The sequence below is a fragment of the Ornithorhynchus anatinus genome, chromosome 1 (assembly GCF_004115215.2).
Source record: "Ornithorhynchus anatinus isolate Pmale09 chromosome 1, mOrnAna1.pri.v4, whole genome shotgun sequence".
Taxonomy (NCBI): Eukaryota; Metazoa; Chordata; class Mammalia; order Monotremata; family Ornithorhynchidae; genus Ornithorhynchus; species Ornithorhynchus anatinus.
The window spans coordinates 63,476,813-63,493,484 of NC_041728.1; the positions used below are offsets into that span (position 1 = coordinate 63,476,813).

The following is a 16,672-nucleotide window of genomic DNA, read 5'->3' on the forward strand; positions in this document are numbered from 1 at the left end:
AAGGAACGAATGGATGAAGGAAGGAAGGAAGGAAGGAAGGAAGGAATGAGTGAATGAACGAATGAGTGAATGAACGAATGAGTGAATGCAAGCGGGGGGGAGCGAGGGAGAGCACGCGCCCCCTCCCTCTCCCCCCCTCCCCGCGCGCTCCGGAGGGGGCCGGGCGCGCGGCGCATGCGCGGCGGCGCCGATGACGTCATGGGGCGTGCCCGTCGGGGGCGAGCCCGGGCCGCGGGGCCTTGTGGGTCGTCGGCGCGGGCGGGGAAGGAGGCAGGGCGGGGCCGCCATCTTGGTGGGCGTCGGAGGTGCGTGAGGCGGTGCGGCCCTCCCCCCCCCCCCCCGCTCCCCTCCGGCGGGCGCGGCGGTTGGCGGGCGGCGGCGAGGGGCGGGGACGGCGGGCCGGGCCGCCATGGGCCGGGGAGGCGCCAGCGGGGCCGGCCCGGCGCGGCGGTGACTGCGGAGCCTGCCCGTCCGGGGGACGCCCCCGCCCGCTCCTCCTCGTCGTCGTCCTCGTCGTCGTCGTCGTGGTCGTCCTCCCGCGGAGGCAGAGCGCGTCGCGCAGGCCCCCCCAGGAGCAGGACGGTGAGTCCTCCTGGCCCAGGCTCGGGGTCGCTGAGCCCCCCTGCCGTCCCGCCTCCCGTTCCCGCACCGACAACAGGCGGGGCCGGAGGGCGGTCGGTCCGCTCCTCTCTCTCCCTCTCTCTCCTCTCCCTCTCTCCCTCTCTCCCCCTCTCCCCCCCGGCTCTGCGGTTCTCACGAGGGGCGCGGGGAGAGGAGATTCCCAAGCTGCCAGTGGCTTTTGTCCCTGTGGTTTCCTTCCGGGCTCGTCCGCCCGCCCGCCCCCGGGCCGCCGCCCCGCGAGGCCGCCCCGCACACTGGCCTCGCCCTGCTTGGAAGGGCTGGGGGACGGGGGAGGGCTGAGGGTCCTCCTCTTCTTCTTCCTCCTCTAACTCCTTTTCTCCCCCCTTCGTCTTTTCCTCCTCTTCTCCCTCCTTTCCTCCTCCCCTCCTCCTTTTTCTTCTCCTCTTCGTCCTTTCCTCTTCCTCCTCTTCTCCTCCTTTTCCTCTTTTCCTCTTCCTCCTCCTCTTCTCCCTCCTCTTCTCCTCCTCTTCTCCCTCCTCTTCTCCTCCTTCTCTCCTTCCTTCCTCCTTTCTCGTCTCCATCTCTGTTCCTCCTCTTTTCTTTCTCCCCCCTTCCTTTCTCCTCCTCTTCTCCTTCTCCTCTTCCCCTTCTCCTCTTCCTCTTTTCCTTCTTCCCCCTCCCCTCTTCCTTTCTCCTCCTCTCCTCCTCATCCTCGTCCTTTTTCTTCTCCTCTTCCTCCTCTTTCCTTTCTCCTCTTCCTCCACTTTTCCTTCCCTCCTCCCCTCTTCCTTTCTCCTCCTCCTTTCTCCTCTTTCTCCTCTTTCCATTCTTCCCTCCTCCCCTCCTCTTTCTCCTCTTCATCCTCTCCCCCTCCTTCTCTTCCTTTACTCCTTTTCTTCCACTTCCTCTCCTCCTCTCTTCCTCTCCTCCTCTTCCTTTCCTCCGCCTCTCCTCTTCCTCTCCTCGTCCTTCTCCTCTTGTCAAATTGTCAGGAAATCAATCCAGTGGCTTTTTGTTTCCCACCCCCACCGCCCCGCCCCGCCTTTGGCTCAAATCCGTGGCCTTTTTTCGACATTAAGGACGCAGGCGAGGCCCGATGCTTCTCTCCCAGTTGTAGTCTCGTCCGCCTCTTTTGTCAACATCCCTTTTCCAAGTCCAGTGGAAAGGCCCTCCCTGCCAGGGCCAGTACGGTTTCAGAATTGGTTGGACGGGGGCAATTCTCTTATTTTTTTCTATTTTCGATTCTGTGGTGGTTTTTTTTTTAATGCTGACGTTACTCCCGGGCAAAGTAGCGGGTTATACGGTGGCAGCAAAGAGTTTTGAAAAATTCATATTGCGATCCAGTGGTAAGTCGTCTGGCTGTTCGCAGTGCTTTCCGTTCCCCGGGGCCCGGCTCGCTCGCCTTGAGAAGGCCGTCGTTTTGGACCTTTGCAGAGCATTTGGATATGGAAAGGGAGACGAAGTTTGGAACAGAATCCAGCAGAGTTTCAATTTCATTTTATTGTCCATGACCTTAAACCTGCGGCGCGTATTTCGTTGAGGCGAGTTCTCTCCGCATTTTAGTTAGGATTTCCCAGACTGTGGTACCGTTTGATGTCACGATCTTCCTTGGGTCAGGGGTGGCAGACTGAATGTAGTCGATGGAAGAAAAAAGCCGACCCCACATGGAAAAAGGGGGTTGCTGTTCTGCCTGGTAGGAGCAGATCAATGCGTTTGACTAACAAGGAACTACAGACACGGTAGGGAATTTGAATCATTAGGAAAAATATTAAGTATTCGTTGCACTCGGAGCTCTTGCGCTCTTAACCGGCGGGAGGTTGTGCCGGAGACCCTATCTGGGAGGGTAGGGAGTAAAAGCCTCTATTAGCCGATTTCTCAAAGTCACCAAAGAATGCAACATCATTTCTGCATCATGTTGCGGTCGAAGTTTGGCAAGCTTACCGTATTTCTGAGGTAGCTTAAAGAGGAGAGGACGGGGCCGGGAATGAGAGCGAGGATGATCTGAAACCTAGCAGCCTCTTCTTTATTGTATTGCAAAGAAAATTTCTAGCGTGATATGCTGGCAGTAGCTAATAGAGCGGTCCTTTAAAAAAAAAAAAAGTTTTACGGTAGTCACGTTTTCCACAAGAAAAGGCAAAAAGATTGTGAGGTTGGCATGGGGAAAAATGTCTTAATTGATAGTCTGAGCAGTATCGAAGAGAGCACATGAATATTTGAGTTTGAATATAAATTTTTAGAAGAGCAGGAGCTATAAGCATCAGTTTATTTTAAAGGCAATTAATTTTGATGTGGAGTGAGAGCCAAAATCATTTGATCCTTTAAACCTAAGGAAGTAGTTAACTACTTAAGCTTCCTAGGGCTATTTCCACCAACCTGCAGTCTGAACTCCAAAGCCTCCACCTCCCCTGTGAATCGATTTCTCTCTCTGCAGACCTTTGGGGTGGAGGGCCCTTCTGCTTCTAATGCTGGTGATCTTGACTCAAGATCTTGGACCGAAGGTACACATCTGGGCAGCGACCATGGTCGAGAGGCAAAATGAATCCACTCTAAGGGCCTTCCTTAATGGGCCCCGTTCATTTCCCCGATATTTATCATAAGACCGGGAAGCAGTGTCATCCTGGGTGAGCCCCACAGTACGTCCAGCCCAGGCAATCGATCCATCGATGCTGTTTGTTGAGCGCTTAGTTCCGTGCTCCGGACGCAGCCACCGTTCAGTCGGTTCTGTGGATGGATGGCGTGCGGAGCACCGTACTGAGCGTTTGGGAGAGAACGAGACGATAGAGTTGGTAGGCGCGAGCCCTCTCCGGGTCAGGGATTCTGCTTTTGATGCTGGTAACAAAGGACCTTTGGAGGAACCGTGTGATGGTTGCCCTGGTTGACATCCCTCCTCCTGGTTGGCAGGCACCTTCTAACCGTCCTTAACTTCACCCTCTAGGCACCCGTAGTAAACGGTTCGGTATATTTTGTTTTCTTGAAGCTTCACAGGCATTTTCGGATCTCTCTCTGTAGGCCTTTTCTCTGTCTATGCCAGGCATTTCAGAGAATGAATATTTTAAAGGGAAAAAAGGTGAGTCATAAAGCTATTTTGTCACGGCGTCTCACCATTTTAGTTTTGTTCTCAAGGTTTCGTCTTCCATATCGGCTCTCTTGGTCTGGCATCGTCCTCTCGCTAATGTTAGGAAGCGGAGACGTTATCCCCCTTTAGAAAAACCCAGTCGATTTCAGCCGGCCTAGAGCAGGCATCGTCAATTGCCTTTCTTTGCTTGCAAGCAGTAATTATTCTGTTGATTAACAATTAATTATTCTTCATGTATTAGGGTGAAATTGCTGTCGTTTTTATTTTTCATGTCCAGAGAAGCAGTACCCTTTCTGCAATGAAATTAATACTGCTTAACCATGACTGACTTGAATTCTCTTTCTCCAGATTTCATGTAGATTCACTTGGTGACCAGGTAATGGATCCTAAAAGCCTTCCAGGCATTAATTACTAAGTTTTATTCATAGATAATAGGGTTAATCTCTAGTCCTGTTCAGAAAGGGTTTGGGCTGTAGACATTGGAATCGGAAAGACTAATGGTTGTTTTCAGCCAAGGAAATGCTTTCTTAATCGGTGGTATCTTTTTCTCCCTATCTTTCTGGGGCACCTTCACCCCTTCCTCCCTTTTCCATCCAGTACAGTATTTAAGTACTTTAAAGTTTACCATTTCTGCATCTTTATTTTTCAGAAGAGAAAACTTGCACTAAAATAATACTCAGTTAATGTTTGAGTAATGATCAGAATTCATATCTCAGTTTATGACTTAGTTAATGCACCATGTTGAGGCTTGGCGAATAAACATCTCTAGTGGAAAATTCTATATTGAAGAAGGTCTTCTAGATTTTTCCTCAAATTAATTGAGATGTATATGGAAAGCAACTTTATGCTGTATCTTGTAGGAAAATGGGCAAAGCAGTATCGATGACCTAATTAGTGAAAGTGATGGAAAATGTCAAATGAAAATTGTATCTCGGGGTAAGAACCTTGTAGAAAAGAGGTACCGTATTTAAATGCCTGATTGCCTCCATCCCATAATATCCCCCGCCCCCCCCCCCCCTTGGATTTTTAAGGGAATATAAGATTAAAATTATTATTTTTTTTGTAAGCAGTGACGCTGGCACAAATCTGGAAGTAAAGTAGGATCGAGATTCCCTGGATACAGGCCTGAGCCGTGAAGTTTTCTGTCTTGAAAAGCGCACGTGCCTACCTGGGGTAGGAAGAGGGGGTTAGGGGGAGGACAGTACCATATTTCACGGATTGCCTACAGTATCGAAGTTAGTGTCCTCTAGTCTCTTCCTTCTCTCCTCTCATTCTCCCTTCCCCCTCGCCTCCCCCATTCCTAGACCCAATTCCCTACATAATAACCACTCCCCTGTTCTGGGGTTGCAAAAGCGAGGCAATTATGCAAATAAATATGGTAATACAAAAGCCAGCATGCGTATCTGGCTCGATTGCCATAAGTGAGCACATCAGATGAAATTGTTGTAAAAGCATAAGCATCTCTTTGCTTTATTCAGGCCTGTCAAGTTGGAACAGGAGGAGCATTAGTTTCAGGACTATAGAATATACATGCTGCCTGTATGGAGGCCGTCATTTCGACAAAAGCCTTCGTATGTCCGATTTTCGTGATTTGTAGGTCATCTGGAGATTTGGAGCTGAAAGGGGAAATTTTTGAAACCCCAACTCTTAAATTTTCACTTCGTGGTCCTTCCAAATCTAGGGGATAAAAATGAGGGAAAGTTAATTTTCAAGGGGTGTGAAAAATTTTTGGTGAAATTAACCAATTAAGAAGATAGTTTCAGATTTTGAGAATTTGTCTGAATTAGAAGAAAATAAAATCATCTAGTGATAGGCGGCCATTTACCATTGCCACTCCAGAATATGAATGGAGAAAGCCTGAATTCTGTATGGAATTTTCATTATTTTTTTTTTAAGGGCATCCTTTGGAGTGTTTAATGGGGGGTAAAGCTAATTGGCAAACAGGTTCTGCCGAAGATGCATCTCGTAACCATACCTAAAAAAATCTTTTGAGAGTTTCAAATTAAATTTGATTTCCTTCAATTAAGTTTTTTATTATTTTAATGACCTTTTTTAACCGCTTACTCTGTGCCAGGCACTGTCCTAAGTCTGGGATAGATACAAGCTAATCAGGTTGGATGTAGTCTCTGTACTATATGGGGCTCACAGTCTTAATCCCCACTTTACAGAAGAGGAAACTGAGGCACAGCGAAGTTAATGACTCACCAAAGGTCACACAACAGCCACCTGGTGGAGCCAGAATTAGAACCTAGGTCCTTCTGACCCTGGAGCCCGTTACCTATCCACTAGGCCATGCTGCTTCTCACTGTTAGTAGTTGAGGTAATATTTAAGCACCTGCTGCTTGCTTGCAAAGCGCACTGGTCTAAAGGTTGGGCAAAAAATGAGAATTAGACTTGGTCCCCAAGGGTCTCCCAATTTTCAGGCTCCACATGGTGGGAAGAGCCCCAGATTTGCAGCATCCACAGCAGTGGCCCCAAATTGTGTGTGTTTGAGCTATTTGCACCTGTTCTCCCAAGGTAGAGTAGTTCGGTAGGTTGACTATTGGGTGACTGAATTGACTACTCCCTACATGAATGGAATTGTGGCTGGGGGACTTCCTGTATCTATAGGAAAAATTTCCTTTTTTCTGGTTAGCTTACGGGCTTGAAAAGATCCATCAATTGGATCAGTTGAGAGCTAGTCAGATGGTTATCCTGGGAAGAAAGCAGAAAATGAGCTCGAAAATATCTGGTAAAGTGCCAGTTGTAAGATGGGAGTCCGGAGACTCGGGTTCTAATTCCAGCCCTGCCACATTCTGGCTGTATGGTCTTGGGCAAGTCACTTAACTTCTCTGCACCTCAGTTTCCTCTACTGTAAAATGGGGATTTGATACATCTCCCCCTTAGTCTGGGAACCCCGTGTGGGATGGGGTTTCTCTCCAACCTGAATATCGGGTATCTACCCCAGCGCTTAGAACAGTGCTCTACGCAGAGTACGCGCTTAATAAATGCCGCAGTTGTTATTATGGGGGCAATTATTATGGTCGGCCTTAAAGCCGACCATAAAGAGATTTGAGGAGTCGAGGATGACCTGGAGGTCGTGGGCTTCTGAGGCGGGGGGACATTGTGGCATAGATTCACTGTATATAAGCATTTGTCTTAAACATCGCATGGGGTTTAAAAAAATGTATTTTCTAATCCATTAGAACGTCTTCAGAACCTTTTGAATAGTTGATTTTGGTTTACAGCATACATTGGTTAGGGCAATGAGGGTAAAAATAGGAGGGTGAAATAAACATAAGTAACACTACTGGTACTTACTGAATGTGTTTGGAATGCAGAGCACCCTACAGCATTGTGGTAGCATTTATTGGGTGCCCACTTGGCGTGGTGTACTGTAGTAGGTGCTTGGTAAGTACGAAGTAACTCCCATTTTCTTTATCCTTTGGGAGTTTAGATTCTCAGAACATTCATTCAGTAGTATTTAGTGAGTGCTTACTATGTGCAGAGCACTGTACTAAGCGCTTGGAGTGTAAAGTTTGGCAACAGAGACAATCCTTGCCCAAAGACGGGCTCACAGTCTAAACGGGGGAGAGAGACAGCAAAGCAAAACAGAGCAAAAACAAAACAAGTAGAACTTGGGAAGGTACAGCAAAAGAAGACAATATAGAAGACATGATCCCTGCCCTCAATAATAATAATAATAATAATAATAATAATAATGTTGGTATTTAAGTGCTTACTATGTGCCGAGCACTGTTCTGAGCGCTGGGGTAGACACGGGAATCAGGTTGTCCCACGTGGGGCTCACAGTCTTAATCCCCATTTTACAGATGAGGTAACTGAGGCTCCGAGAAGTTGTGACTTGCCCAAAGTCACACAGCTGACAAGTGGCCGAGCTGGGATTTGAACCCATGACCTCTGACTCTAAAGCCCGTGCTCTTTCCACTGAGTGTACCCTCAAATGGGGAGACATATTTAAGTTTACAAACAGTGGAATCAGAATAAATACTTTGAATATGCACAAGTGCTCAGGGTGGATATGAGCATATCTGTAATTTTATGTATTTGTCCTGATGTTGCTCCCCCGCCTCTAGACTGTAAGCTCGTTATGGGCAGGGAATGTCACTGTTTATCATTGTATTGTACTCTTCCAAGTGCTTAGTACGGTGCTCTGCACACCGTTAGGGCTGCTAGGAGGGCCTGTGGGATAATACAGTTTGGAGGATTGCTTGCACCAGTTGTTTCAGATGTTTAGCTCCTTCTCAAACCCCTGTCCTCCTGTTCCCCACATATCTTCCCCCAATGACCAGCCCACATGATTTATTGATAAAATTGAAGCCATCAGGCATGATCTGTCTAGTCCCTCCCTCTTCTTGCCCCTTCTTCGACTCTCCCATCTTTCTCAGCAGTATCTCAAGAGCTCTCCCACCTCCTCTCAAAAATCTACTACCTCCGAACTCACCCCGTTGTACCTCATTAAAACACTTGTCCTCTCCCTTCTCTCCCTGACCACCATCTTCAACTGTTAATTCTCCAATGACTTCTTCCCCACTGCCTTTGAACATACTCATCAATCTCCATGCTAAAAAAAACCCTCTCTCCAATTATATCACACTGTCTCCCTCCTCCTGTTCCTCTCCATACATCTTGAGTGAGTTGCCTACATCTGTTGCTTCCGCTTCCTTTCTTCCAGTTCTCTCCTTGATCCCCTCCAGTCTGGGTTCTACCCCCTTCACAGCATGACAGAGTGGATAGAGCCACGGGCCTGGGAGTCAGAAGGTCATGGGTTCTAATCCCGGCTCTGCCACTTGTCCGTTGAATGACGTTGGGCAAGTCACTTCACTTCTCTGTGCCTCAGTTACCTCATCGGTCAAATGGGAAGACTGTGAGCCCCACACGGGACAGGGACCGTGTCCAACCCGATATGCTTGCATCCGCCCCAGCACTTAGTACAGTGCCTGGCATATAACAAGCCCTTAACAAATACCATAATAATTATCATTACAATTAGTCACGTCACTGTACCTGCCCTTTCAAAGGGCAGCTGTGATTTCCTTTTTGCCAAATCCAGTGGCTTCTACTCCATCCTAATCCTCTTCGACCTCTCAACTGCCTTTGACACTGGTGACCACCCACTTTTCCTGAAAACAATAATAATAATAATGGTATTTGTTAAGCGCTTACTATATGCCAAATACTGTTCTAGGCGCTGGGGTAGATACACCCTAATCAGGTAGTCCCACGTGGGGCTCACCGTCTTAATTTCCATTTTGCAGATGAGGAAACTGAGGCACAGAGCAGTTAAGTGATTTGCCCAAGGCCACACAGCAGACAAGTGGTGGGGTCAGGATTAGAACCCATGACCTTCTGACTTCCAGGCCTGTGCTCTATCCGCTATGCCCTACTGCGTCTCCTACAGTACGTGATCCCAGTCTACAGACATGACACCTGCCAACCAGGAGCTTCCATTTTAGAGTGGGAAGACAGACATTAAAATAAATTCAGATAGGGAATCTGAACAAGTGTTATAGGGCTGAGGGTAGAGCGAATATCAAGTGCCAAAGACGTACAAATCTGCAGGCAAAAGGGCAAAAGCAACCTTCGTGTTAAATATACTTCCAGAAATAACATAGGTCAAATCGTGCCAATGAAAGCTAGTAAAGGACTTGGGATTTTAGCTCCTGTTGCTACAAAAATTTACTATCTCTGTTCTATTTAACATTTTCAAAACATGGTAATCTTTTATTATTTTTTATTGTATTTATAAATACATATTTACATTATATTTTTGAGAAGCAGCATGGCATAACGGATAGAGCCCGGGCCTGGGAGTCAGAAGGTCATGGGTTCTAATGCTGGCTCCACCGCTTGTCTGTGTGACTTGGGGCAAGGCACTTCACTCCTCTTGGCTTCAGTGACCTCTGGAAAATGGAGTTTGAGACTGAGCCGTACTTGGGAGAGGGAGTGTCCAACCCAATTTGCCTGTATCCACCCTGGCACTTAATGCAGTGCCTGGCACATAGTAAGCGCTTAACAAATACCATAATTATTTATAATTTTTACTGCTTGTCTTCCTTTAGTCACTTAACTTTTTACAAATTCTGAGATGAACACTAGCTACTTCCTTGAAGCATATCGGTAAGATATAACAAATCCATAAACATTTTTCTCCTCAAGTAAAAAAATTGTAGTACTACGGCCAAAAAAAAAAAATCCGTGACTCCGTCAGAAGCATTGAGTTGAAATTCACATTGTTAAGAAGATATGATTCCCTTTGAATGTGTCATAAGGTTTAGGGGTTGACCTTTGACTTTTATTTTAAGCTGATCTGAAGGCAAATACAAATTTGTATTCCTTTTTAATTGCAAGCAAAAAGATTGAACAGGCTTTCAGGCAGGGCATTCAGGTACTCACCTGAAACATTTAGCATTGTGAAATGAAATAAAAGGTAGCCTAGAATATGCTGTAATTACAAGTTCAGCATGTGGTTTGTTAGGCATAGTGAGTATGCATTTTTCAATTACTCTGATATTTTAAAATAGATTTTTTTAAAAAAACCTTCTTCTGATAAAGCCTTTGAAAACAACTTGGCTTAGAGGAAAGAGCAGGGCCGTGGGAGTTCAGGGCCCTGGGTTCTTAAACTCTATTCCGCCACTTGCCTGCTCTGTGACCTTGGGTAAGTCACTTGGCTTCTCCATGCTCAGTATCTTCACCTGTAAAGTAGTTGAACCCCTATCTTCCTGTTTTCTCTCTTATTTAGAATATGAGTCCCATTTGGGACAGGGACTGTGTCTGATCCGGCTCTCTTGTACCTCCCGCAGTGCTCAGCACAGTGCTTGACACATAGTAAGGGCTTAATAATGTTGGTATTTGTTAAGCGCTTACTATGTGCAGAGCACTGTTCTAAGCGCTGGGGTAGACACAAGGGAATCAGGTTGTGCCACGTGGGGCTCACAGTCTTAATCCCCATTTTCCAGATGAGGTAACTGAGGCACAGAGAAGTTGAGTGACTTGCCCACAGTCACACAACTGACAGGGGGCAGAGCTGGGATTCGAATCCATGATCTCTGACTCCAAAGCCCGGGCTCTTTCCACTGAGCCACGCTGCTGCTCAAATATCACAATGATTATTTATTGCCATTGAAGCATATGCTTTCTTGATAATGGATTACATCTTTATATAGGCCTGAGTCAACCTACAATGAAATCGTATTCAATCAATCAGTGGTGTTTGAGCACTTCCTCTGTGCAGAGTACTGTACTAAGCACTTAAGAGAGTGCAGTACAACAGTTGCTAGACACGTTCCGTGCTTACAATGAGCTTACAATCTGGAATTTATTGAAATACACTCTATTACAGAGTTTTATGGATTTGTTTAAAGAATACGTTTTTCTTGCGGGTACTGTTCAGCCCCTTTCATTTCATTAATGTCTCGGAGGATTTCAAGTGATTTTTTAAAAAAAGACATTTATTATCCGCTGCTGATAAATTGGAAGGAATATTCTAGAGTAGAAGTTTGAAGAAAGTATTTAGCCTGAGTCTTAGTTCTGAGTTTTATTACTGTTGGAATTTCTATGTTATAATAAGGTTGGCTTCAAAAGAGGCGGCAGTCATCACTGGAAAAATAGATCTGTAAGACAGTGAATAATACATCAGAATTTTGCCATCCCTGAGTTTTATTAATATTAAATTTAGGTGTTTCTGTCCCTTGTAACTAGTTAAATTCTAGACTGTAAATCCAGTGTGGACAGGGATTGTCTCTCTTTATTGCTGAATTATACTTTCCAAGCGCTTAGTACAGTGCTCTGCACATGGTAAACACTCAGTAAATACGATGAATTTTGGAAGGATTTTGTACTGCTCATTCTTTAATTATGGTGTAGGATATGGTATTACATCAGTGACAAGTTCAGATTTTAAGGCAGTGTGACAGATATTTTAGGTAATTTATATTTTCCTCTGAAAAATTTAATGGACGTTCAGAAATCAGTGTTTGAGTGTGTACAATATGCAGATTACTGTATTAATTGCTTGGAAGAGTACAATACAAAAGAGTTGACAGACACGTTCCCTACCCCACAAGGAGCTTTCCGTCCGGGAAGACAGACATTAATATAAATCAATTATGGATATGAATAAATTACAGAAAATCCTTTCAAGCCCGGAATTGTCTTAAAGAGAAAGGTTCATTCTTCCCCTTACATTGGCTTTCGATCTCAGGTGGAGAGAGCCAGTCTACCTGATTGAAGTTGAAAGCTGGGACTCCGAAGCTGGTCCTCTGTGGAACAGGGACGCGGTCCAGAACTAGGACTGAGTAGATCTAGAAAAGTGAGACTCCTGTTAGAGTATAAGGAAAGGCCAGAGAGCAGCTGGGATATAACAGTCGTACAATCGTTTAGCATCTCCTGTGGTTTTGGGAACTTAATGCTTTTTAAGGGTCAATTATAACGGAAGCCCCTATATGAAAGTAGAAGGGCGGTGGCGAACGTGTCTTTAAAGCGATATCGGAAAGAAGCTAAATCTTCCAAAGGAGGAAGTGAGGCTCAGTGGGAGCGATCCAAATCCACACATAGGAACGTCAAGAGACGGTCAAAAACAGTGAAACTGCTTTGGTAGGAGGGAATTGGAATTTTAAAAAATGGACCGTGGGGAGTAACACTGCTTATGAGGTTTTGGGTGGGTTTTTTTAATCTAAATGTGCTAAATACTGCCAAATGTCCCTTATGGGAATGTGGTCCCGAGTACTGGTTCAATTGCACATTGATTGGTAATGCTGTATTGCAGCCGTTGCTTGCTGTAGTGCAGGCATGCAGGAGAGTCTGTATTAGAAATGGTTAGTCGAAGGGTGCGGCGAGGTGGAAGAATTGTTACCTTGGATACTTTCCTGATATATGTGTGTGTGTGTATATATACATACACACACACGCGTGCACGTGCTTGCTCTGTGTGTGTGTGTATGTGTGTGTTTGAGCTGGCAAAATTAGGGGAGAAGAAAATTGAGGTTGGAGGTTTTCCCTCCTTTGCATTTACACTGTCACCTCAATAAATAGCATGGCTCAGTGGAAAGAGCCCGGGCTTTGGAGTCAGAGGTCATGGGTTTGAATCCCGGCTAGGCCACTTGTCAGCTGTGTGACTGTGGGCAAGTCACTTCACTTCTCTGCGCCTCAGTTCCCTCATCTGTAAAATGGGGATGAAGACTGTGAGCCCCACGTGGGACAACCTGATTCCCCTTTGTCTACCTCAGCGGTTAGAACAGTGCTCGGCACATAGCAAGCGCTTAACAAATACCAACAAAAAATAAATGAGAGGCTGCCATGAGGAGAGAATTTGAAGTCTTAGTTAATGTTCCCCTGGATACACTATTGTGGGATTAATTTAGGTGTAATTTGGAGATCCAAATTCTTTAACCAGAGGAATAAAAAAATAGTCATGGGATTTAAGATTTGGGGCAGTCTCAACTCTTTGACCTTGAATCCTCAAGCTTCATATCCATATTGGGTCTACAAAACTGACCTCTGTGGGTTAATTTTTGAGCTGTAGCTTGTTCTTATTTTTATTCTAGTTCCTGAAATATGTAGTGCTGTGTCATCGACTTAAATTCCCAAACGTATTAATTAAGGCCCCTTTGATATATATGTATATATATATAGGTGCAAGTGACAAACTCTTGGGTGGGGATTTAGACTTCACTTTTCTTGGTGCCGAGTTGCTCTGAGAGGCAATAATGTCTTGAATTTAATGAGTTTGATTCTCTGACCGCTGGGCTGGAGATGAGGAAATTGTAAAGCATGGAAGGAAGCTCCCAGTGGCTGTTTGGGATGGAGGGAAGAAATCTCTTCATCCCCTCGGCTCTACCCTCCACCCCAGCCTGGAATGCACACATTCCCGCTGAGGCCGAGACCAGGCAATGATGACTGCACATAGCAGACATGTGGTGGGCCAGGATTAGAAACCAGGTCCGTCTCACTCCCAGGCTCATGCCACGCTGCTCCACCAGGCCATACTGCTTCCCAGAGCCTGGAATACTTCCCAGAACCTGGAGCGCTGTACTACCACTTGGGAGAGTACAGTATAACAGACACAGTCCCTGCCCACAATGAGCTAACAGTCTGTTCGTATGAGTAAGGGGGTTGGAGCAGGGTGGGCCACGTAGATGGGGGAGGAATATGCTTTTGCTTTTTTCCCTTTTTTAAAAAAATTTTAAATGGTATTTGTTAAGCCCTTACCATGTGCCAGCACTGTGCTAAGCAGTAGGGTGGATTCAGGATAATCAGGTTGGACACAGTCCACGTCCCACATGGGGCTCAGAATCTTGATTCCCATTTAACAGATGAGGTGACCGAGGCACAGGAATGTTTGCCCAAGGTCACCCAGTGGACAAGCAGTGGAGCCGGGGTGATTTCTTAACTCATCCAGAGGAGCTAATCTCAACTACCCCCAAAATTGTGTACGTGAGCCCATAGTTGGGCGGGGATTGCCTCTCTTCGTTGCTGAATTGTACTCTCCAAGCGCTTAGTACAGTGCTCTGCACACAGTAAGCACTCAGTAAATTTGACTGAATCAATGACTGCATCCGAGCCCGGTTAGCTGGGTCCTTGGTGGCGGCAGCTGCTCTCTGCTTCCCTTCCCACAGCTTCCCTACCCACCCATGGCTTCCCATCCCAGGAGTTTGAAACGCCTAGGGAGACTGCCTTGCCGGCAGCTGACAAGTCGGTCTCTTGAGGTAGAGAAGGCAGAGGGAGCGGTTTTTCTCCTTTCATAGTTATAGAGAGCATGTCGTGCCCTCCCGGAGCTGAAACGGGAGAATTAACACCCTAAAAGGTGGGGTCTGTTGAAAGCTTGCATATTTTCTTCTTGCTGCTGTTCTCTTTGCCAGGCTGGGTTCTGTATATTGTCGGAGGCAAAACAAACCCTTTTTTCAAAACTGAGGTTTGTTTTCTCCCCAACCACGGAGTAGCGGGGAAGTCCTTAAAATATTGGCAATTCCAGTGTTACCAAAAGTTGTTATTTTTAGCCCTTCATTCCTCAGCTCAATGCATCTCGTCGTCTTTAAAATTCCGCATTTTGGTTCTCGTGGTGGTCCCAGTAGTGAGTTCAGTGGAACTAGCTGACGAACCCGGAGTTTAATTAAAGGATTCTGATAGAGCGGCTGGTCTCCGAAGAGTTCTTGAGCAGACTTAAGATGAGCATTTGAGGGGCCCAGAGGGTTCCCTTTTTTTAGAACGTATAGCCCGGGGGTCGGCAGGCAACCTGATGGCGCAGAAGAGCTAAACAAAATGAAGTCTTTGAGCAGTTGCTGTACAAAACAGCCAAGAGTACATCGATGTAGCTTGCTTCATTATGATAAGAATCATTTAAAGTTAGTTATAATTACGTGGCTATTTTCCGGTGGGACTTAAGGAGGGAGAGGGACAGAGAAAGAGGAGGGGAAGGAGAGAGATGGGGGACAAAGAAAACAAACTTATTCCCTGCTGTTTTCATTTGGGAAGTGGGAGGGGCCTCCTTCAGCCCCTCGCCGCCACGTAACTCAGTTTGGGAACTGGCAAGCCCAGTGGTGAACATTGCCTTTCTTCAGTCCCCGTGGGACTAGTACCAGTGTGCGTGGTGCCCAGCACAGGGCCTACATTTTGTCCCATGCCCTGATGCTTTCCTGCCCCTGGTGCAGCCCACCTGCCGTGGCGGTCACTGCCCGAGGTGTCCCTCCTACCCCATTGCCCTTGGCGGGGCGGGGGTGTGTGAATGCCCCCTTTGCCTGTTCCTGCCCCTGGTGCAGCCCACCTGCCGTGGCGGTCACTGCCCGAGGTGTCCCTCCTACCCCATTGCCCTTGGCGGGGCGGGGGTGTGTGAATGCCCCCTTTGCCTGTCCAGATGGGCTGGCCTGTGTCTGCTGCATGCTGAAGTTAGCAGCAAACCGGGAGGTGGGGAGGAGGGCCTCTGGGGAAGGGGGCTGGTCTCCCCCAGGAGCTCCAGTGGCCCGGGTGCTGGGAGTGGGACGAGAGCAGCTCTAGCTCTTCCTGCCCTCATCCATTCATTCAATTATTCATTCATGTAGTCATCCTTGTTGAGTGCTTGCCGTGTGTAGAACACTATACTAAACGCTTGGGAGAGTGCAATACAACAGTAGACAGACACATTCCCTGCCCACACCAGTGAGGACGATGGGAATCCCATCAGTCCCCAGGGACAGGTGGGACCATGTCTCGCTGGCATAAGGCAAGTAGTAGAGCTGCCATCCTTCCTCCCCCCGGGCCCCTCTGAGACTCAGAGGGGCAGAGTGGGCTAGCCACCTCCTGCTCAAAAGGCGGTGCGGGGGGAAGCTAACGGGCTCGTTCCATGGCGTAGTCGGTGAGGGCTTATGTTGGAGGATCACATTTGGTTCTGAGCTGGAGAGAGAATCTGGCTCAGCCCCGTGCCTACAGGAAGGTGAATGACCAAACTGGTCAGGAAAGTCTTTTCTTAAGATCTTCAGGAATCTCCTCACAGTCTATATCAGTGGGATTTTCACCCAGCTAGTGAAGGAGTTCCTCCTCGTGGTCAGTTAGAATCTATTTTGCTTTAATAAGGGCCTATTTTCCCTTGGCTAGTCCTCTAGGACACAGCAGGAACTTGTCTATCGACTCTGTTGTATTGTCTCTCCCAAGCGCTTAGTACAGTGCTCTGCACACACTGAACACTCAATAAATACCACTGATTGACATTTTCAATGCAAAATTCATTCCTAGAAATTGCAGTGGCATTTGTAGAGTGTTTTTGATTTTTTTAAATTAGTAGTCGATAGGCATTTTTTTTCCCCATTTTGTAATGCTTCAGCAATCTTCAGAATCATCTTTCTTTAAAGATCTGTTATAAAGATAAAACAGAATTCAGTGTGGCAGGACAGATTTCTTTTCTGTAGTTGTATTTGATCAGTATCTTATTTCACTGAAGGCAAAATGTTGATATGTTAGAAAAGGCTGACCCAAGGAGATATATATCTTGGCCACTAAACTATAGGCATTAATAATAATTAAAAATGGGGATACAGGTGCATT

General features: G+C 46.7%; 1 protein-coding gene across 1 annotated transcript in view; it reads left to right on the forward strand.

Moving 5' to 3' along the window:
- Positions 1-421: 421 nt before the first annotated feature.
- The window catches only part of KLC1 (kinesin light chain 1), a 74,414-nt gene continuing 58,163 nt past the window's right edge, over positions 422-16,672 (forward strand). The window contains exon 1 of the mRNA XM_029065781.2: positions 422-582. The gene's annotated coding sequence lies outside the window, so the exon portion shown is untranslated. The remainder of the gene's footprint in view (positions 583-16,672) is intronic.